The sequence below is a fragment of the Ambystoma mexicanum genome, chromosome 4q (genome assembly GCF_040938575.1).
Source record: "Ambystoma mexicanum isolate Mex_15411 chromosome 4q, UKY_AmexF1_1, whole genome shotgun sequence".
Taxonomy (NCBI): Eukaryota; Metazoa; Chordata; class Amphibia; order Caudata; family Ambystomatidae; genus Ambystoma; species Ambystoma mexicanum.
The window spans coordinates 830,873,883-830,896,199 of NC_090928.1; the positions used below are offsets into that span (position 1 = coordinate 830,873,883).

At 48.2% G+C, this 22,317-nt stretch overlaps 1 protein-coding gene across 1 annotated transcript in view; it reads left to right on the plus strand.

Moving 5' to 3' along the window:
- Nucleotides 1-22,317, plus strand: part of FSHR (follicle stimulating hormone receptor) — a 2,702,145-nt gene that overhangs the window by 1,759,665 nt on the left and 920,163 nt on the right. The gene's annotated exons all lie outside the window — the stretch shown is intronic.

Below are 22,317 nucleotides of genomic sequence, written 5' to 3' on the forward strand. Positions count from 1 at the left end.
GATCTGAAGTGAACTCACAAGTTGACGTTGTTGTTTTTTTGTTTACCCTCGCGTTATGAGTAACTGAAAATGAATGCTGTCACGATGACAGTTTCATAAGTGCTCAGTCGGAGTTTAACGTCTTCAATATCAAAGAATTTATATCTGTACCTTGACCCATTTGCTGCACTGCTTCGGCAGTGTTCTCTGTTGGCGGACATCATTTTTTCAGTAAATGCTGCAAAATGAAATTTGTCACCTTGAAGAATGATCTGGCATTGTGACAGCTTTCCCATTTTACAAAAATCCGGCCACATTGAAGATGTTAAGGCTGTGCTGAATTCCCAAAACAAATGTATTTAGTGTTGATATTTGAGGTGAATAGAAAATGTTTTCTGTCCGTTTCGAGTATGTACGTTAAACAACATTTACCTAAAGTGATTTACTTTGCCAAACACGTCGTCAGCCTTTGTTAAAAATGTATATGTTAGTATAATTATTATGCAGAAAAAGTAACTGTTTTTTGCTGTTGTAGTTTTCAAGCAACTACCTGATTTGTACATGGCTGTAGGTCTCTTACATTTTTCAAACGTTTCCAGAAATTCCTCTAGAAAAGTTTGAGGTCACCTGGTGTTAATGAATTAGGATACCCCACAGACCTACTAATGTGTGGTGGGGTTTAATGAAGGCCCCAAACCAACAGTACCGAAGGGCCCACTGGAAAAATGACCTGCAGCCTTCAAGAATCTTCACACTGAAAATGGGCCTATTTATGCAGACTATGGGCCTCATCACGAGTTTGGCCTGAGCCCTTAAATGCAGCGGTAACAGTATTGCTGCCGCCTTTAAGGGCTGGCCAAATCATGAGTTGGGTGGAAAATTGCAATTTTCAGGCAGTTTCTGGTGCTATTACTGCCAGCACAGTTACCATTGGAAGTGATAGTGCTCCGCAACCCCATTGGGGAACAGGGATTTACCGCCGCCCCTCCCGCAACTTGTGATGTGGTGCAAATTGCACTTGACTGAGTTGCATTAGCGCTATTAGCGCTGGGCAGTATCCCAGCCGTATTACCGCCGGGATACCGCCTAACTCGTGATAAGGCCCTATGTGGGTGTCTTTCCACAGTTGAAATCCAAAGAAAGTTAAAACAAAAATGTAATCAGGGTTCAGATTGGAAAGTCACATCACATTGTTGGCTGTGAGATAAAATGCAGAATTCTTTGTGAAACTGTCACCCACCAAAAGGTGGTCCACTATGACAACTCTGAACCTCTTTACAGCATAAAATCAACAGCAGATCATTAGAAATATATGTTATTAATGACTGAAATGAACCGCCCTGTACTTTGAGCTGTCCTAACTAAAAAACAATGCTTTGTGAAAAGAAAACAGACAATCACTGATGCAAAAGCAAAGTGAACCCTGACCAGTGAAATACGCAGTATTTAAAGAATAAGGCTGATGTTGGGAAATGCAATATGTAAGTTCAATTCAGCCAAGGATAATCGGTGGGCCTCTCTGTAGAATTCACAAATGTCTTCCCCTACTGCAAGCCTGGCTCTTGCATCCCAGATATTTACAACTGCAATAAAGTGTGGACTGCCCTAATAACCAGACACGTTGTCTCTGAAGGCTCATTTCTGTCCAGGGCAAAGGGCCTAGCCACTTTGTGACCAGAATGTACAAAGAAGCTGTAAAAACAGGTGCTGCAATCAAGGGAAACTGAACTCTGAAAAATAATAGGTTTTCACATTGAAATGGTGGTCCACTTCAGATGACAGGACAGGATGCCAGATATCAGCAGGGCCTCATGACATCGCAGGGCCAGCCTAGCTCATTATGTGCAGTGAGGCATCCCTGTGAAGCCGATGCATCCCAACTATATATGACCGGCAGCCTACCACCATCAAACAACAGAATGGCAAATGGCTGTAAAACAGGAGAGAAAAAGTGCATAGATATGAAGATTTCCCATTAGTTTAAATGGACTATCATAACTGATGCATTTTCTCAGCAACCACAAGTCACACTGCATCAATTTGTGTGTCATTTTTAAGATAATTTCAATGCAATGTTGTAGAAATAAGATGTGTCTACATGCGACTTAGGGAATTCTAATGCCAATCTTAAATGTGTTTCTGGCCGCTCTGAACATGTCCCGAATGTAATAATTTGCTTGTTGGATGAGGGTAGAATTAGGTATTTGGAGAGTAAATTGCATGTTCATAACTATTATATTTTGTGTATAAGCGGCAGACAATTACCACATGCCCGTGCAACATGGTGCCAACCCGGCTGTTATGATTAGCTGAAGCTGTTATGATTAACTCAAGCAGAATATATGCACATTATGGCAGTTACTAGTAAATTGCAAAGTTTTGCCATATAGCTACTTTCTGACTAAAGTTAACATAAGGAAAAAATGTGAATTTCAAATGGGAGTTGCCATATTACTGTTCTAGACTCCTGAACCAATCCTTAGACAGGGGATGGGCTTGAGGTTTGGAGAGAAACGGGAAGGACCAATCAAAGGTGAGAGACTTTTTGCAGAGCACTGCCCTTATTGAATTCTTGTTGGTATCATCACGGGCCCAGAGATATCTGAAAGTAAGTAGATTGTCCAGCAAAAGGTCAGTGGGGGATCTATTTAATTAACCAATTCCCTTTCATTGGTGAGTTCTTTTCCATTAGTCACTGGGAGGCTGGGAGGCAAACTGTGTAGATCCTTAACCTATTTGTTTTAAGATAATTTAATTAATTCCCATTTAGCAAAACACTGTGGGGTGATATTTTGTTAACATTTGAAATTAACATTTGAAATTAACAAAGCTCATTCCCAGTGTAGACTGAAAACTATAGCCTGTAATTTAATTGGGTAATCCTATTTGTCCTGTTAACCCCAACTTCTGTAAGGAAGACGGGTGTCCTTGTCTCTAAATTAGAACAATTCCTAAACTGCCAACTACCACAACACAGGCCTTTAAGTGGAGGGGGTTCTGAACATCCAAAATACCTAAATCATCCCAATTTGTACTGGCCAATTTGCCCAACACAGGCCTTTGAGTGGAGGGGGACTGACAATCCATAATTCCTAAATTATCCCAATTTTTGCTCTCCAACTTTCCAACACAGTCCCTTAAGTGGGGGGGGGGGGGTTTAAAAATCCCAAATTCCTAAATCATTCTAAGTTTTACTCCACCAACTTCCCAAGCATAGTCCGTAAAAGTGGAGGGGGGTTCCAAAAATGCAAAATTCCTAAATAATCCCAATTTTTTACTTTCCAACTTCCCCAACACATGCCTTTAAGTGGCGTGGGGTCTAAAAATCCCAAATTCCTAAATCATCCCATTTTGTACTGTCCAATTCCCCCAACACAGGTCTTTCAGTGGAGGGGGCTCTAAACATCCAAAATACCTAAATCATCCAAATTTGTACTGGCCAATTTGCCCAACACAGGCCTTTGAGTGGAGGGGGACTGACAATACATAATTCCTAAATTATCCCAATTTTTGCTCTCCAACTTTCCAACACAGTCCCTTAAGTGGGGGGGGGGTTTAAAAATCCCAAATTCCTAAATCATTCTAAGTTTTACTCCACCAACTTCCCAAGCATAGTCCGTAAAAGTGGAGGGGGGTTCCAAAAATGCAAAATTCCTAAATAATCCCAATTCTTACTGTCCAACTTCCTCAACAAAGGGCTTTAAATGGCAGGGGTTCTGAAAATCCAACAATCTTCTAAAACTGCCCCCACCACCCAGTCCTGGCCTTTGAATAGAAGGGTACTGCATGCAAACGATGTTTGGGTTTTTGGAGCTGGAGGAGAAGTTCTTGCAAAAGTGAGACCACATATATGCTAGCCTTCTTAAGCGTGCAGGAAAATCGAAATTGCACATTACTGCATATGTAAATTGATTGGGTTCATTGAACAGTGTTGATTATTCCTTGAATTGAAATCTGTATAAAGTTAAGTATTATAATTTGAGTTTTCTAAACCAATTTGTGTGATTTATTTATGTAAAAAAGAAGTTTTAATATGAGCCACATAGAAGGTGGTGTGTGTAGTTTCAGTGTGATGTCCATTACCTCTGATTCAATTAAATATAAATATATGTTCTGTACACCAGCCTGGTTCTTGACTGATTGGTTCCAGAGGGGGAGAGATCCAAGGGGCATGTTATTAATCTGAGATAGGGCTGAACAAAGAATGCAGTAAACAGTTTGTTGTGTGACACCTTGATTGGGGAGCGATGGAACTCCCCATGTTGAGGGTGGCTTCTCAATATACCTTTAGAGTCCCTCTCACATTTCTGGGCCTGGCAGTCCCTTCGGAGGGCATTAAGACATGGCTCTATTTCCACCGCTACTGCGCCAGAAATATAACAAAAAGTTCAACTATTTTTGGTCTACTTGAGAGGGAGGAAGGCAGGGAAACCATGGGGAGCAGTGCAGAGGCTGTGGGGGGACAATGTGTGCTTTCAGAGACTGTCAGACACTGGTTCTCACCCCAAACGTTATCTTTGTATATTCCGGACCACTGAACGTTTAGCTTGTTGTTTGCTCATACGTGTGGGTCTCTTTTGGGAAAGTTCAACCAACCTTACTCCTGGCTTATTAACAGGTATGTCTATACTTGTTTATTGGTGGGTCTACTTGTTTACAGATGGGTTTGCTTGTATGTAGGTGGATTTATATTTTTAAGATGTATCTTCCTGTTTACAGGTGGACTTGTTTGCTCAAGTGAGACCAACGTAAGGACCAGATATTTGAATTGCATCCATATGCATCCCCTGACTTTGTTCCCATCTTGCAGTTATTTCCTTTCTTCTCTAATTTAGTTCTTCGTTAAGAGCTTGTCGTTAGTGTTAAGATATGTACTATTTTTGAATAACTGATGTTTTACCATTGTTCTTATAATCATAAATAAAACGTTAAATCTGCCTGCTTTTGTCTGGAAGAGGTTGCCTTCACACAAAAGCAGCACTGCTAGTGGTATTTATTACCTGCAGTAATTATTGGAGGCAGCAAATACCAAATTAAATGGGAATCTAAAATGGGCAATAACAGAAAGGTCTGCATGACATGAGATGATGCAGGTCTTCATACCCACTATTTACTGCATGCAGAAAGAGAAAATGTGTTTGGTAAAATTATTGTAAGTAATATCGCCAAACTCATTACCAGGTCAATAGTGTATTTTCTATTGAAAAAGTGCTTGCGTTTTTTTGTTTGTTTTAACGCAATGCTTGTTATAGTAAGACAAGAGTGCTGCTAGGCCTACAGACATTGATTTCAGCATAATATTGTGCTTCTGCTTTAGTCGATGATACTGAGGGCCCAATTCATAGAAAAAGCACTAAATCCCTGCAAACTAGTTAGTGCCATAAACAGCATTGCCCCTACTTGCGCAAGCAAAATGGTTTGCGATGTCTGCGGATTCATGGATTCTAGCGTGCAAAGTAACCTGCAGCACAAACAATAATGAGTTGAACACGGAACGCCCACAACATGCCGCCACACAAACAAAAACTAGCACCAACAAACAACCTTTGCACCTGCCTTTGCACCACAATCCAGCACCCTGGGGAAACTTGCGAACCGTCACCTGTAACTCAAGGCAACACACCAGTGAAACTGCAGACCATCCCCATTAAGTCAATGCAGCACCCAAAGTACATACGACCACCCCTAAATTCAAGTGGCACCCAAACTATGTACCATCACCCCTAAGTTCAAGCGGCACCCACACTAAAGTGTCACCCTCTAACTTCAAGCAGCCTCCTGACGAAACTGCAGCCCATCACCACTAAGTCTTAGCAGCCTCCTCAAGTCTGTGCACCTCCCACTGTCCCCACTGACATCCCCCACCAACCTCAGGCTCTCCCCGCAAGTGCTCACACCACCCACCACCCCCAATCACCTCTGTCAATGACCCCAGGCTGCCCAATAAGGTGCTCACACCACCCCCACTTAGCTCTGTCACAATCCCAGGCAGCCCCCTGCTAGTACACCCTCCTTCCATCACCCTCACTCACCTCCACCCATCACTCCAGGCTGACCCCTCAAGTCCAGACTCCTGCCACTACCCTCACTTCATTAAGTTCCTTTCATCTGATTTTTGCCTAAAATATATGTGGGGGTGGGTTTAGATAAATAATGCATGTGGGGCTGTGGGGGGATGCAATTGTATGTATTATTGTGCCCAAGTGCCATTGCAATGACCACAAAGTGATGTAGGTGAATTCCCTTGGAGGTACCACGTCCGAGATATCAAAGATTGTTGAGCGCCATTTGAATGTGTGTGTGCATTCTAGTCTGCAGAAAGGAAGCAAGGAAGGGGGGCTTGTAGGTAGGCAGGGGTGTCAAGGTCCCTGCAAGTGACACAAGTTGAACAGGCTTGTGGGTGGGTGATGTGAAGGCTGTCACAGAGTGTGCAAATCAAGGAGACAGATAATGTGTACAGCCAGACAGATTAATTATTCATGTGAATATGCAGCATTTGAGTGGCAGATGTGCAGCACAATATGAGAGCAGGTAGTAGGTAATTGTAGATTTGTGCAGGTGAACATGATTTGGGAGAGATACAGCTACTGAATATCAAGTGTACAAGTGATAAGCGTAGCCCACACATCCACAGTGAGGCCCAACCCACGTGACAGTCATATTAGAAATGCATGTGGACAACATGAAAAGTGATTTTGCACAAGGACAAAGGAACTGCATGAAGTCTGTTATCAAGATGCATAAACGTGTATTAAAAATATGTACACTACAATTATAACATATGGGGAAGGGTAAAAATTGCCCAGGGCTGAAAATAACATAAAAGTCCAAAATGAAACCTAACACTATACAACTATATAAACTTGCCCCAGGCTCAAATGTCTTGCATTGCTCCCACCAGGGGCGAGTCACTCTCATCATCCTCATCCGGTAGGAGGGCTACTGTTCTTTACTGGAGGGCTTTCTGGCCATCAACCATATGGCTCGAGTGGGATGGGTATGACCGGGTGTGGGTCCCAAGTCTGCTGAGACCCAAGCCACTCCTCACTGATGACACCCAACAAAGCCAAAAAATAGTTGGGGATGCTTGTGGCCTCATTCAGAAAGAATGTCACCTATCGGTTTGGGCTGGACTGCCCTTTTGTGGGTGGGCCCAAGCGTGATTTGCTTAAAGTCTTTCCCCTTCTGTAATGGATGGAAATGCTGAAAAACGACAGTCTGGAGGGTTTCCCAGAGCTGTGCCTGTGGTTATGATTTGTTCAAAGCCATCAACTTTTGGTTTTGCAGAAAGGAGAACCTGCAATTATGCATGCCCGTTCACGACACACATACACTGTACAGCAGTGCACCCTGTGGGTACTCACCAGCAGCTTTCAGATGGGTTTGCCATTGAATGATCTGGGTGTGGAGCTCTGAGTAAACATCTTGGGGCCCCAAATCTGAAGGCCAAACATCTCGTGGGCTGCACCCGCCTTAGCCTGGCTCTGTTGTTTGAGGCCCTCCCAGCACTTCTTCACTTTCTTGCTGGAATGGAGTGCCACCCCCTCTGCATTTGTGGCAGCCATGATGTCACCCCAGATCCTATGATGTCCATTTGACCCGAGCTGCATTGCTCGGTTGTAGAAGGAATCACAATTTGCCAGGACCCAATCCACCAGGATGCCAACTTCAGCGGAGGTGAAGTTAGCAGTCCTCTGTCTTGCTGCCATGGTGGTTCTTCTTGATGCCGTGGAGGAGGATGATGCAGACATGGCAACCCTTAAGGCAGGTGTGGGCATGCTGGATCCCGACAATGTGATATGGAGCTGTGCTGGTGGTACAGAGAGGTGGAAGTCCCACGTTGCCAGATGAGGTGATCATAGGGCTAACGCAGGAGAACAGGCAATGGCTGAACAGCTGGCACTCCAAGACTATGCTGATGGGCAGCTGGCACTTACACTCTATCAGCCAGCAGCAGATGTGGAGTATTGTGGGCAATACAGGGCAGGAGGAGGCAAATCGAATGCAATGGAGGCAGGTGCAACCTTGGTGTGCGTCTTGCCTCCAAAGCAGAAGATAACAGTGTAACAGACTGATTACTGCATGCCTATGTGGCACAAGGCTGTGGTGGGGAGATTTAAGTTGTGCAATGCACTTTACCAGTTGTGCACAAGAAGGGGAGAGAGAGGATTTGCTATCACTGACACGTATTTGGGGGTGCTTTTCAAGCCATTGCATTCACGTTATGCATACACATTTTTGGGGTTTTGGGAGCTGCCTCTACAGCTTTGTGTTTGCATTATTTTGGTTTTGGTTGCCTCCATGGCATGGCAAATGCATTATTTTGTTTTTGGGTGGCAAGCCTTGTATCTTCCTACTGCTGCGCCCTGTTACCTCCGGGTTTGGTGCGCATTAGAAATAAATAAACAAACAAACAAACAAACAATACTGCATCGTATATGCATTTTATTGGTTTTTGATACCTCTGTTTTGGGTGCCTCTACGGCATTGCGTATACATATTTATTTATGGTGCATTTGTAAGGCATTTTAAGACATTTGTAAGGCACTTATACATCGAGTAAATTGTGTTTCAAAGTGTCCACAGGGAGACAGGGAGGGAACATGGGAGTGAAAGGCAAATACAACAATGACAGAGAGAGGGTGTCCTACTATGCATTGTGAGCATTCAGAGCATGCCCGTCCTGAGAGAGAGGGGGATGAGGGGTATTTGCTAGGAGTAACAAGGAATGAAGTACTATGGAGTAAGTTGCAAGCTGTTAAGTGACAGGCAGAGATCATTTGGTGAGTGGTCGACTGCCAATAAATAAGTGCATTGCAAGCATGTGATAGCACAAGCCAGTGTGCACCTAAGGAAAGTGCTGGGAGTGGGCGGGGGCTGAAAGCAATTGGGGTGTGAGTCCAGGTCCAAGTTGGACACATAAGGGCCCTGTCACCTAAGGGTGACTGTGGGATTTAACAAAGGAGGGAGGGGGGGTGTAGGTGAAAAGGAAAGTCTTGAGGAGCTTCCAGAATTTGAGGAGATCCGGCTCAAGACGAAGAGGAAGAGGATGCTGTTCCATAAGAGCGAGCCAGCCAAGGAAAGAGACTGTCTGCCAGCTCGCTGTTTAGCGAATCACTTGACAAGCAGAGAGTTGGTGCCGGAGGAACACAAAGATCTGGAGGGAGTGTATTTAGTGAGAAACAGTTATAGAAAGTGTCGCCCCGGTCTCAGACAGCTTTATGAATGATGCAAAGGGTTTTGAATTAAATTCTTGCAGCAACTGAGCCAGTGGAGGGTTGTAGTTTTTTTTCAGTTTTGAGTGCCTCCACAGCATCATGTAGGCATTTTTTGAGTTGAGGGGCCCTCTACGCTTTGTGTAACGCATACATTTTTGGTGGGGTGCCTTAGAGCCTTGCAAGACCACTGTATGTAGTGCATCATGTATCCTGTGTATTTTGTGAGGTGTGCTTTGTGTTTCCAGAATAGTACACTTCAGGAGTGAAAGATTTTCCAGCTCTGAAACTTTGAGAGCTGACAGGATCTCTCATGCAATGGCCAATGATTAATGGGCGCTGGTGCACACCTCTATAGTGTATCTGATCCTGGGTCACCTGACATGTGTCTGTTAGACCTTAAATGATTTCTGTCTCTGCTGTAGGCATCTCGTGGTGGCAATTTTTGAAAGCCGTCACAAAGCTGGTTAGTGCCTCTGGCTCTTGGCATCAACCCTGTAAAGCAGTCGCTTATTTTCAGTTTTGCTGCATCGCGTAAGCATTGTTTCAGTTGAAGGGCCCTCTACGCATCTTGTAAGACAGACATTTTTTGTGGGTTGCCTTGGTGCCTTGCCTTGGAGCCTTGCAGTACATCTGTACGTAGTCCATCATGTACACTATATTTTTTGGGGTGTGCTTCTCTGTTTAGTGGCTCCATGAGTTGGAAGGTTTCGAAAGTGAGAAGATATGGCGTTGTGAGGACACACATGACCCTGTCCCTGGAGGAGAAAGTGGTGATGACACACATGACCCAGGAGGAGGACGTGGTGAGGACACACATGACCCGTCCCCAGGATGTGGTGAGCCTCAGCTCACAGGTGACCAGGCCCCAGGACGAGGACAGCCTGGAGAGCAGGACGAGGCAGCACCCCATGATCAGGCACAAGTGAAGGAGATGGAGCCATGGAGGAAGAAGCACCTGTACACCTGCTCAGCTAATGGTGATGTGGCAGGAGGTGCACTGCTAAACAGGTCCACAAGTGAATGAATGACCTCATTCAAAGGACTAAGGAGAAGCTCATGGCATCCTGGAGTCTTCCTAGGCCACTGGACGGGATCCACCAGAGGAGGATGAGCTGACTCCTTTTGAAGAAGTCACAAGTGGACTGATGAGCAGTGAGCAGGTGCATATCTTGGGAGGCATGGACGCATGCCGAAACATCTGATGAGTGGCATTTGTGCGTATCGTATGCATTTTTCATGATGCTCATTCATGTGTTGTAGTACAGTTGTGCACTCCTTGAATGCTACTGTGTACACTTCCATCACATGATCTGCATTCAGGGAGGTGGTTGTGTGGTTTCTGTGCGTGGTACATGATGGTGTCACAGTACACATCACTGTCTGCTGGCCTTCACTATTAAGCCAGTACTCACATGTGTGGTTTTGCAGTGTCATGCATGCGTATAAGCTATTGTGGATGCTAATCATGACTCTGAGAGAATCATAGCCCTCTCTTCATGATCTCACAGTCATCAATTCCCCAGCCCTGGCTGCCGGTGGACAGGAATAAGAAACAATGTCTGTGCATAGACGCATACGTCTGTCTTCCATACGGGACGAGATGTGGATGCTCAATAATTGTTTCAGTGTAGTACATTCCACATTTGGAGTGTCAATGGAGCAATGGCTCTGCAAGCATGCCTTGGTCAGTTCTATGTCGCCGTATCCTCACACATGGTTGTGATGCATATGACTGGGACAAACCTGGAGGGGCAGTTTTGCAATGATGGTTGTGGAGATCATGGCAACTCATATGCCTGCATGACATTTTGGATCAGCAGATGTACAGGTCACACTTCCATATGTTGCAACAAGTAAAGGACAGAGTAGAGTAGGGGCTCACTTATGATGCACATACCTCTGATGGAAATCACTCTCACTCACTGTATTTAGACTTGATCCCACAAACCATGCCATGTTGCATGGCCTGATATGCCCAGTCATGATTGCACAGGTCACTGAATGCCATTTATCTGTGCCATACAGGTCACAGTGTGCTCAGTATCAATGTGTGCTGTATGTGTGCCCCGCCATTTTGTGTCTGTATGCATTGTAATGCACATATGCATGTTCTGCTAGGTACTCTTGCCTCGGAATGTTGTTGTCTGTCTTTGTGCAGGTGATGATGCAGCAGATGAAGAGGTGGAGGAGGAAGACAACGGGGACACACAACAAATCACCAGTGGAGGCCGGGGTGTCGTGCCCAGTGAGAATCCCATGTTGCTGCAGGCAGTCCTCAGTAGGGTTGGGGACTCTTCTCCTCAAACTTTCTAAGTCTTCACATGAGTCTTTTGAATGAGATGACATGGATGGTTCCCAAATGGGCAGTCCCGATGGGGCTGTTGAGTACGAGGAGGTGAGCCATAAGTCCCGGTCAGTGGGAAGCCCTGCATGCATGGTGGTTATGCCTGCAAGATCACCTTTTCCTGTGTTGGAATCAGTGGCAGGGGCTGATGTCCAATAGAGGGTTGCAGACCTGCAGCCAATGATGGGCTCCACTGTGACATGCCTGGACCACAGCATCCCACCACCATTGGCCCTACACATGTGGTAGACGTGGGTATGATGGACAGTCAAGTGGGAGCAGTAGATGTGGAGTGCAGCCATCCAGCATGGCGAGGTCATGCAGGAGGTTGCCAGGGACATCCGTCACCTGGCTCAAAACATCTCCTCACAAGCTGCTGAGATGCACAGCATTTTGCCTCTCGGACAATCAGCAGTGGTTGATGGGCAGCCTGACGAGAACACTGCATGCTGATATACAGTCCTCAAGTCTCTCCCACAAAATGAACATGGAGGCTAACATCAAAAGCCAGCAGGCTGATCTGGCCTTTCTGTGGGATTCCCTGCATCGAGATGCGGTGGCACAGATAAAAGTCCTGCAGCTGGAGGTGTTGGCATCTCAAACCTCCCATTGCCGTGAGATAGAGAAATTGAGGACACTACATTATACACTTTTGGCTACAAGGTCCCACCTCTACCAAGATATGGACACCTTGAGGCAGAGGTTCTCCCAGCACTCTGATGCATCATGAGTGAGCACACATGCAGACTCTGTGGCCACTTATGGGGAAGTTCATCACGACCACTCTGCCATTGGGTTACTCATGCATGCATCTGTGTGATGAGTGGCCCTAGACAATGTAGACCAGGCTTTGGCACTGAGTGGACAGGATGCACCATCACCAACTCACCACCACCTGAGGATCCACCACAGGATGGCAGTTCCAGACCATCTACATCACCTCTTCACCTGTGCCCTGATGTCCATGAGCCCATGGAGGGTGTATGATTTTTGGATTTTATGTTGACTCTTTTCAGTTCACTTATGTGGACACACAACTACCCAGACAGGTGGGCATATTATTTGTTCACCCTCATCCAAGATGGAGACTTTTTTTCACCTTGATTGATGTGCCATTGCCCTCTCAAGGCCTTATTGAGTGGAGGACTCGACATGTAGCCACGAGCAGTAGAGTCAACTGCCATGTTTAACTTGACTGCAACAGCCTCACACATACAGGTGCAGATTACAATCTACATTGGTGTACACCTGTGCAGTCTGCATGAATGATTCATTTAGCTGCTACAATACAATGTCATAGGTTGCTACAGGGATCCTGCCTCATCCAGTACCTGCACTCCCTGAGAGGTCCACCCAGCACCTTTTTTCCACCCTCTTCCACATGCCCTCTGCCAGACACTGGCCCTCCATTCACCAATGCAAAGGCACAATGTAAGGTGAAGGTGTTGAGGGAATCACAACAACTGCCCTGCTTGCAGGTAATGTTGTGAACCGTCAATCATGTTTGTGGCTGGTGACCTTTGTACCCCAATATTGGCATGCACTGGCACACACAGGGTTTGCATAGATAATGTGATTTTGTGATGGTAACTGTCACTGAAGATGTGAATTGGGCCACATGCGTGTGTGTGTGCACGCCCCTGTGATCATTCATGCATGTGCTTTGTGTTTCTGGTTGCACTTCCACAAAGGAGAGCAGACTCAGGAGGCTGGGCTGCACTTATCGTCCATGAGTCATCAAAAACAGCATCCTCATTGACAGACTCCACTCTCTAGGCATCATGATCTCTGCATTTAGATTGTTCACCTCTTACCTCGGTGACCGTTGACAAATATTCTTCTTACCACACTTCTCCTCTCTCCCCACCCTGTCTCCAACAGTATTCTGCAGGTGGACTCCCTATGCACTCTACTCTTCAACCTGTGCCTGAGACCCCTCTCCACCCTTATCTGCAAAAATGACCTGTCCTGCTAAAACTACACAGACCTCAGCTGCTCCCCATCGTGACCTCACCTCAGCCACACAGATTTCAAAACACTGCCTGACAGCTAACCACCTCCTTCAAAATCCTGGTGGAAGCAGAATCCTGATTTGCAGTAATAGAGTCCTCTTCCACCAACCCACTACCTGGTTGTGCTCCCTAGACCATACTCCCACAGTATCAAGCTCAGTTAAGAGCCTGGGGTGCACCATGCATTATGACAGAACACTGTATCACCACATGAACACTGCTCGTAGAGCCTGTCATCTACACCTCCATAACCTTAGATCATCCTTCCCTTGGCTATCCTACCATCACTGAGTCATAGCAATGTTGGCAATCAAGCTCTCTGAACTAGATTGCTCTTATTTCCTTTGTGTGGGCACCCATGCCTATCAGCTCTGAAAGCTACAACAGATCCAGAACAATGCAGCCTGCCTCATCCTCGTACTCATCTCCAGGGAACACATGCCTCCTGCACTCTGGGTGCTTCACTGGCTTCCCATTGTTCGACACGCCACCTTCAGAGTCATTTGCATCACCAACTGCGCTGTCACGAGATGAGCCTTGACCAAGCCTGATTTCCATATTTTTTTTACCCTTTCTGTAATGGATTGGCAGGTGAAGCATGATGATCTGGAAGGTTTCCCAGAGCAAGTGCCAGAGGTTTAAGATTAATTATAAACCTTCCAGCCATCACCTCTTTGTTTTTGCCTTGACTTACTCAAACACTGGCTCACTCTCTATTGGCAATATAGAAACATCAGGTTCTGCACTACTCCTTGTGATTGCTTCCGTCAATTCCACTAGAATTTTCCGTACCTCTTTCTCTGTCAAGGCTCCAACACTCTGAAACTCCCTCCCACTCATCATCTGCCAAGTGGGGGACCACCTTTCCTTCTGTAAGGCACTCAAAACCACAATCTACCAAAAATCAGGGCAGACAATGTCCCAGGAGTATGTATAAGGGCAAGTCTGGCCTGAATAGGCTTCGCAATTCCAAGTTCTCAGACAGTGAACTGGCAATACATGCAGGAGAGGTGATTGTGCAACAGAAAGAACTATATGGGCCGCAAAAAAAGAAGACAGGGTCCCAGCGGCTTAACAGGATCTGGGCGGAGATCAGTGAAAAGGTCACTGTGGTGGGTGGGCAGTGTCCCCATGAATGGTGAGGACTGCCGCAAAAGATTCAGTAACTGCGGGTGAGTGTCTTCGGCATCCTTGCACAGCACAGGAGTGAGAAAATGGTGACCAGGGAGGTCTACCACCATCACCACTGGACCTGACCCTCATAGACATTGGCTCCATCGAGGGAGTATGAAGAACAGAGGCAGGCACCAGCACCCAGGAGGCTGGAGGTGAGTCAACCCCATCTCAAGAATTGCAATGTGAAGAGGGCACCACTCCATCCCCCAGTATGAATACCTGAGAGCTGGGTATTGTGTGTGGGTGCAGTGTGTGGGAGCAACCACAGGCACCCATGGTAGACCCATGTGTCAGGGCACCTAGGCCACTCTTGTGAGCCAGAGTCACGGGGAGGGCAGCCAATTGACACATGCAAGCACCATGTAACACAAAGCCATGGCGGGGGCACAGCATCACCCAATTGTCAGGTGGGCGTGTGTAGTATGAGCCCCCCTCACTCAGTGAGGCAGGCCAGCTGTGCCTGTGCATCATACACATGCAAGGCATGAAATGGCTAGGCCAGCAACGCCCCCCTGCCCTGCCACTACAGGAAATACACATTTCACAGTGTGCCCCCCTCTCGCATCAGGCCCCAGTAATACCCACCCATTGCAAAATGCAAGCATGCCAGGCCCAAGAATGAGTCAAACTGCCCTGTAAGTGCTGAAATGCATGCCAAAATATGTGAGGACTGCGTCCTCATGCCATACCCTCTGTTCCCTACAGGCTCACAGGCATCACCCAAGGCCAACATGGATGACAAGGAAGTGGGACAACCCAACGTATGCCCAGCCATGCCTCCACAAGAACCACCACCCTGAGAAGAGCCCAGCAGGGCACACCAAGGCAGAGGACCCACCCTACCGCAGCAGTGTCACACCACCACAGCGGTCCCAAGCCACCAGGGCCTCACCACTAACTGGTCCCAAGCCACCAGGGCTGACCTGGATCAAGTAGTGGAAGTAGCCACAAGAGCAAACATCCCGGAGGGCAGAGCATCATCCAGCGATGAGCAGCAGACTACATCTGCCCTGACACAGGTATACAGTCTGGTGCAGCAAATGGGCACTCCAGAATTGACCTCTGACCATGGGGAGACCTACAGCCCAAGTCCACAGAGCTGGGCACGTCGCTGCCACGCATGCACACCAGTGGCGAATGAGGACACTCCATCGTATGCCTCATCTGCAGGCAGCCGCTCCATCCACAGCAGCCCCACCAGACAGCACAGCCCCTCTATCCACAGCAGCCCCAAAAGACAGCACAGCCCTGCCCAGGCCACGGCAACAGCACTCACAAGCACCGTCATGGCACAGCTGCATGTCATAGAGGCATGCCAGAGGAAGATCGAGGGCATGGCCAGTGCAGACAACTGGCACATCAAGGTCCTCAGCCGTGCAATTAGTGTGAGGCCAAGACCATAGTGCGCGACAATGCATGCATGCGTACAGCCATGGAGGCATGCACTGCAGCCCTCACAGGGTTTGGCCAGCGAGTCTGTGAATTGTCTGAGGGACAATCCGCACATGCAGAACAGATTAGGGAGTCAAACAATCTGCTCCACCAGCAGAAGCAGATGGCTAAATCTGTGCCATATACCTCCACCACACCCACAGGGGGGTCCCAACAGGGGTCACCCAGGCGGAGGTCACCACGTCAGTTGCAAAGCTGGTCACCCGATGTGGGTGCGCGTGGGAAGCATCCAGATCCCCATTACATGGACACTGCACTGTTGGCCTGAGGGCCGTACACATGGACCCATTGGAACTGGGTGGGGGGAGAGGGGTCTGTGTGCTGGGGAGTTGGTGGTGGGTGGGGGCATAAGGGGTTAGTTTCACATTCATTAAAGCCTGTTGAAACCCGAGAAAATGCAAGGATTGTGTACAAGGGCTCTTTATTTTACATGTGCAGGTCGTGGCATCTGCACATTCATCATGCTAAAAATAATTGTCCATCAGCGCCTGTCTGGCCAACCTTCCCTCCCTCACCCGTTCCCTGTGTGCAAGATCCCTTGCCCTGGCCTGTGCTCATCATCACTGTGGCACATGCTCATCATTACTGTCATCCCCTGGGGGTTGCCTGTCTGTGTCGGGGGGTAATGGCACAATTCGGCAGCAGATGTTGTGCAGCACGGAACAAGTGAGGACAAACTTTCCCTCTTCAACTTTATCGGGTGCATACATTTGTACCCTTCCAGTACTGTCCAGGCACCTAAATCCTGCCCTCAACAGTCCAAGGTCCATTCGATGCAGATGCGTGTCCTACTGTTGGCATGGTTGTATGCTTGCTCTGCAGGTCTGCAGGGATCCCGCACAGGGGTCATCAGCCATGGGAGCTACGGTTATCCTGAGTCTCCTGAATGGGATGAAATTAGTACATCAGGCCTACGTCACTTGAATGGGTGTGCAGTGACAAAGCATTATTGCACTATGCACCATAGTTCTCCTTGTGTGCAACAGGTCCATGGAATTTGATTGGGTGAATGTCGTACATTCATCATGTTTCATGGCATGCATCATCTGACATGTACATGCACCCTGTGGTGTTGGTTGGCTGTTCTGTGGTGGCTGACAGTTGCCCGCACATGGGATGACTGCTGTGGCACGAGTGGATGCTGCATTATGGGAATGGGGGTGTATGCACCACTCCGGCTCATCATGTACAGTCATTTAACCAGTTCTACTTTCAATAGGGTGTAGTCATGTTCCATGGGTTTGCTCTGCAAGGTACGCCATAACTGTTGTGGCTCGGGTTCCACCTACACTGCTCCCTGTGTGTGATTGGCACAGTGGTGCATGGAGACCCTCAGGATGGGGATATCGTAATGACTGGCTGTTCAGGGATAGTGGGCATTTGTATTTATATGTGCCTGTATCAGTGGATGGTGGAGAATTAGCACCGCGGCCACAATTTTGATTTTCGGTTTCATGCATGTTAATGTGCACTCATGGGTCAGTCTCTCTGGTATGTGTATGTCCTTGTTTGCTACTGATCATCAACAGTGCTTTAAGGAATAGAGCGTGTGTTCCTCTCAATTTGCATTCCTGTGTGGTGCCCTGGGTGGAGTTGCCTTTGGGTTTCAGGGTGTGGAGCAGCACCGTAGCACAGACAAGGTGCATTTTGGTTGTTGTGGTCCCATGTGTTGTAATGTTTGCAACAGTGTGTGTACATTACCTTGTGTGGGTCTAGGTGTAGTGGCCATGTGCAGGTGTTTTTGGGTGCCCCCGTACTTGATACTGGTGCTGTGCTGGAGCTGGCTGTGGCTCCTGGTGGCATGCAAGGCTTCCTGTGGCTATGCTCCCCCTTCATTTATTGTGCTTTGTCATGCATTTCTGGCAGGGTTTGTACTCACCCACTACCCATGTGCGTTGTCCTCTTTGCCTCTCCATGAACTATTGCGCAGCACTATGGATTCGTGGGTGGATCCAGGGTAGCACTGCAGGAGTGGCTGATGATGCGGTCAGGCCCACTGGTCATCTGGATATTCATTGAATGGATATGTTTTCGATTCCGGCACACTGCCTCATGGGCCTGGGGTGCAACCAGTGCAACATGTGTGCAGTCCAGGACTGCAATTATGTTGGACACTTGTGCAATCCTATGGAATTGTGCCTTCAGTTCATTCACCTGTGCCTGGTTGGTGGGTAGTGTCATATGCTGGTTCATGTGGCGCAACAGTGCTTCCAGCACCTGGCATGGGACTGCACTAAATGTGGACTGGGCCATGCCATGCATCATTGCTACTGAATGCTGAAAGGTGCCCATCCCAAGAACTGCAGGACTGCCAACAGCTTGACGAGTGGGGGCACAGCGGTGCAGATGGCAATATTGCTCCCAATGGCCCCTTCAATTGTGGCCAGCAACTTGGTGATGGTAGCCATGTCCAGCCTGTACTTTGCTACTAACTGCCCATCAGTCAGGGCTAAGGGTAATGGCCTGACCCTGGGGATGGTGGCACGGCTTGCTGGGGCTGGTCTCCTCCTCCTCCTCAACCTCATCCCCCAATTCCCTGTGCTCCATGTGCCCTGGTCTGGTTGTCAAGCCTCTGTAGCTCTAGTCGCAGCATGTGGAAATCCATGTCGTAGCTCCCTGCAATAAATGGCACCATGGTATTGCAAAGTGTGTTTGGGGCCTGAGTGAGTCTTTTGCAGCCCTCTGGTGTGCATTGTTTGCACCTGTGGCTTTATTGCTGTCACCTGGGTTCATTTATCTCCTGCAGTCCATATTTCCTGCGGTATTAGCACTGTTATTTTGGTTCTAATATCATTGGTACTGTACTTGTGATAGGTCTGTAATAGCGCTGTGTGTTATCGGTGCTATTACAGCCGGCGCTATTACAGCCAGATGTAATGGCGCCAGCTGTAATAGCGCTGTCAGGATTTACAGTGTTGATCTGGCTGAGCGGTATTGGTGGCGCTTATACTGTTACCACCAGACTTAAGGGCTACCACCCAACTTGTGATGAGGCCCTTTATATTGTGGCCACAAGCATGTGAAACAACATCCCTCCAAACAACTTCTGTTCATTTGTTGTCCCTGCAAGTGTCTGCACTACACCCTCTGGGATTCCTGTCCCCCTTCCTGTGAACAGCTCTTCCTGGGCACGGCCTCTGATAAAGGGTTAAAGCAACAGCTGAGGAATGATGACCTGCCTGTCCATGAACTATTGTGTCCAACAGGCGGGTGTAGGTGGGTGGGGCAGAGTCTGGAGTGGGAGAGCAATAGCCTTATATTCATGGCGGTTGAGGTCCTGGGTCTCTTTCTGGGTTGCATGCCATGGTGTGTTGACCATGTGGGTTGGGGGATGAGATGCTGAGGAGTCCCATTTAGCAGGTGGCCTTTCTTTCACAGTCTGCCCTTCACCCTCTCCCTCTATTGTCCACCTTCACCCTCAACCTGTACTATTTTGCCATCAGTGTGCCCCCCAGACTCTCTGCCCCTGCTTCCTTCTTTACCTCTCCTTCTGTCTTTGTCTTCCTCTCATCCCGACTTCTCTCACCCTCACCCATTCTAACAGACCCATTCTCTCCCCTCATCTCCCCACCAGCAGAACTCTTCCTTGCTCCGCACACTCACTCTTTCTCTCTGCTCCCCAGCTGCCCATTCTTCCCTTGGTCTCCTCAGTCCCTCTTGCCCTCTTTCATCCTTCTGATCAGCTCCTCCACTTGTACTTTCACTCCCCAGCCCTCCCACTCCTCCCTTGGTGGGCCTTACCCTCCCCTGTATCCCTGAATACCACACAGGCCGCTGGCTAACATGACAGTGGGTGTGCCCGACTTGGGTGCCTGCCATCAATGCCCAGCCTTTTGCCCACATCCCTGGGCAGACTAGCCCCTGTATCCAGAGTGCATGACATACTCATGTTGCAATGTGTTTACTTCACTGCCAGTGATTACTCTGTTCCTGAGCTCATTTTGGGGTGTTCATTGGTGCTCACACTCCTTAATGTGACCTTCCGGTTGTTGCCAGAGAGGCGACACAGTTGATCTGTGCATGCAACACACCCTCATCGTGTTGGTTGATCCTTGGTCCTGAACTGTGGCACTGCCTGGGGCACCTCACAGCCTCACCCATTCTGGCGTGCCTCCCACATTCATGGCCGCAGTTTTAGGAAATAGATTCCACCCGCCTTGGGATTTTTGTCAAGGGTATGCCGGCTCTGGAGGGCCCCCCTACATGGGTGTCTTCCCCTACAGTCAGAGCAGAGGCTCAGTATCCTCGATGCTCACTAGTGGGCCGTCCACAGTGGACAGGGTTAGGTGTTGTTTGCACCAGTTCGGGCCATCTCGGCCATGCTGTTCAGCCTTCGCCACCAAACGCATATGTGCAGCAGTTCAGAACAACCGTCCTGTGGGGTGACAACCCCCCTGTTGCCACACTGGTGGTGGTGCCTGAGGCCAGCTGCTGCCCTGCCACCTGCACCCTGTCATGATCCCAACACCAGCACATGCTGACACCATGATTCAAGCACAGGCACACACAGTGGGCAAGGTTTGGACCCAACAAGTGACTTGCTGGCTAAGACAGCAGTTTATAAACACTGCAGCCTCCACCAAGATTGCCCCCAGACCAAGATGCCATAAGGGACCTAAGATGGCCCCCAGATATCCATGCCCCAAGAATCCATGGTGGTCTAGTGGTGCTGGGTGGAGCCCATTGCTATATAAAAACCTGCCCTGGGCCACACCCAGCACTATGCAATCTCTCCTGCTGCTAACCAGGCAGCATAATGCTTATCCCTGCAAGTTCCAGGATGTCCACGTGCCTTCTCCTGCACGCCGTTGGGACTCCCGCTTACTCAGCTGTCAGAAGTAACTCCAGTTGTTCTCTGCACACCGGTGGACTGATTTGCATCCTGAAGTCTTCTAGGGCTCCCGCGGAGTCCTCCATACTTACCGCGACCCAAGCAGAACTCTCCAACACACAGTGAACCGGAATCTGAAATGAAAGACAAAGGACACAGTGAGCATTATCTCGGCAGCACTATTAAAGCCTGCACATCCCTGCTAACACCTCCGCAGCCCTTCTTATGACCCGCTTACCTGCAAGACTCTCTCCATGCTATTGGGGCCTTCAGAGGATGTGCAGGGTCTCGACAAGTCAGAACGCTGCAACATCTCACGCGTTCTGTTTTTTCCACACCCGCAGGGAAATCAACGCAACAGTTAGTAACCTGATAGTGCATGAGTTTGCCACACACATTACAGAAGGATACTGCAACCAAGGAAAGACTATTGGAAAGGTGAAATATACAGCAGGACTCGCTGCTTAACAAGGACACCCACAAGGACACTTACCTTCAACACTGCATCCCGTGCGTCGCAGAAGACCTATGCCTCCACCAGTGACGCAACTGGAACCAGATGCCGGTCTTTAAGCCTCGAGCCTAACCTACCAAGATGGTGAGCCAGATTACCAACCAGCCAGCCACTACACCCAGAGAAGTACAGGGAGGTGGGGGGATAGTTTACACAGCATATAATTATGTCCATCTCTCACTTACTCGTAGATCACTCCTTGACAACAAGCCATCAGACCACCACCACGTCGAGGGTCTCACTAAATCACTCCGAAACATACTGTACACTAGGCAGTTGCCATTCAGAGACCCAGAGGGACAGAATGTTTTGGGTTCAGCATTCCACCTCAAAGGTCACGCATCCAGCACCTGGGGAACCCGCATCCGATGATCCGGACCTGGCACTCCTGCAGGGCCCCAGAGGTAAGCGTTACACACCCACCGGTGCAGACTGGCCTGCTGGTGCACATGTGCTTGACCTGTCGACCATTCAAGTTTTGGGGCTTTGCATGCTCTCTTGCTTCTATCCCACATAAGTTATGTACGTGTGTGCAAATCAGCCTGATGTGGGTGCAATGGACCCCATTGCTATGCTTAGGCAGGTTGAGAGACTGTGAGTAATCAAGCCAGTGGCATCTGCTTGTCTCAATGAGTGAGCCATACACATTTTTCTATGTACGGCTAGTACGGTGACAGTGCAAATTGCTCATTGTGTTAGTGATGTCCCTTTTGTGGCTGGCTCAGTTACGTTGATTTATATGGTGGTAGAACAGCTAATACATGCCAGCAGATGCTTATGTGCTGGGATAC